This window comes from Echinops telfairi, unplaced genomic scaffold (genome assembly GCF_000313985.2).
Source record: "Echinops telfairi isolate 266 unplaced genomic scaffold, ASM31398v2 ScPeMD7_655;HRSCAF=1070, whole genome shotgun sequence".
Lineage (NCBI taxonomy): Eukaryota > Metazoa > Chordata > Mammalia > Afrosoricida > Tenrecidae > Echinops > Echinops telfairi.
The window spans coordinates 162,234-163,873 of NW_022104553.1; the positions used below are offsets into that span (position 1 = coordinate 162,234).

The window sequence follows — 1,640 nt, forward strand, 5'->3', positions numbered from 1 at the left end:
TCTTTTGTTATATTCTAGCAGTTTTATATCTCCATTATTTGGGGTTCCAGGTGGGCTCAGTGGTGGAAATGGCAGCTGCAGGGTCCTGTTTGGGTCCGCCTCATGAAGCTGCTCATCTTCTTCCCTAGCCTTATTCAAAATGAGCCTCCTTTCATCATTTGTAAGCAGAGTTTTTTTGCGGAAGCGGAGGATTTTTATTGGAGTGGGGAGCTGAGAAATATCACTGTCGGTCATACATCTCCCATAGGATCTTCATGCTTTCTGAGTAACAGAGCTGGTTCCGGTGGGATGGCTCCTTCCACCTCTGGCGAATGCGTTTCCAGTGCTGCATGTTGCGATAGATGAGTGTGGAGGGTGGGGGCTCGGGCTCGGCCAGCTCATCATCCGGGGCACACTGGGTCTCAGGCAGCAACGGGCAGGGAATCTGCAGGAATTTCCAGGCACCAACGGTGGAGGCAGCTTGTACACATCACGACTCTTGCTGCTTGTAACCTCTGACCCCTCCTCATCCTCAGGTAGCGGGGGTAGTGGTGAGGTGGGTGACCGGTCTCGCTGTCGGCATGGCAGATGGGGTACAGCGGGGTGTTCTCACTAAACTGGGCCAAGTCCACACTCAGGTCAAACAGCTTGATCACATACGTGGTGGGTCATCTAGGCCCTCCCTCGGCCAGCCCATCATCCAGCTCTCTCCTCCTCTTGCGCCGCTGGAGAGGGAAGGGGGTGGATGGCCGTTAATGGTGGCTGCGATGAGCAGTCCTTATTGTGGGCGTCTGGGGGTGTCTTTCCAGCTTCCTGATCTAGTAGGTCCCGGCCCGTGTCGCTTTTCTCCAGCAGATCCTGCGAAACAGCATCCAGTTGGTGCCGGGCCCTGGCCATCTCCAAATCTGATTTCTCCACTTTTATCTACACTGGGAACATGGTTTGGGCTCAGTATCTGGTTAGCTGGGTCAGATGCGTCCCAACTCTCTCTAAACTGGGGGCCAGGGAGGAGAGCTCACAGTCCTCAATCAGCAGCGACCATGAGCAACGTTTTTAGAACTACCTGCACATCACTGCACTTGGGTGTTATGAGGTAAAGTTAGTGTCTATTAAAGCTGACATTCAGTCTGGATCATCTCAGTAAGATTGGTAAATTGATTAGATCAGAAATTGAGAAGGGAACATATGGCCAGAAATATCAAGCCAGCTGTCCGTGTGCAGTGACTCCCAGAGACCCAGGGGCTGTTGCTTTACTCTGCTCGTTAGGGTCCTCCCTGGCCAAAGGTGGTACAAGCCTGAGTATGGGGAAAGGATATCAATGGAGGTGAGTCTCTGAACTCATTTCCTTTGGGACAGTAAACAGGAGGAGAGGAAAGAGAAGAAGGAGTTGAAGGAGCCATTTCTCTCCTAAATCCAGATTATACAAAGGCCAAGCTTGGTTACAGCAAACATGCAATATTTTTCTTAGTCATAAATATAGGAAGACCAGCTAAACAGAAAGCCCCTTAGTGAACTTCTCTCTGGAACAGACAGTTTGGAATCCATTATAAACTACTTAATATACAGATTACAGAAGACTAACTGAACAGAATATGTCTATGGTAGTTATATAATCTGGTGTCAATTTGGGACTTGAGAGGATTAAGTGAAGGAGTGGAGTC

At 49.8% G+C, this 1,640-nt stretch overlaps 1 pseudogene; it reads right to left on the bottom strand.

Annotated features, from left to right (window-relative positions):
- Positions 1 to 220: 220 nt before the first annotated feature.
- LOC101664158 lies at positions 221 to 918 on the bottom strand (annotated as a pseudogene).
- Positions 919 to 1,640: the final 722 nt, after the last annotated feature.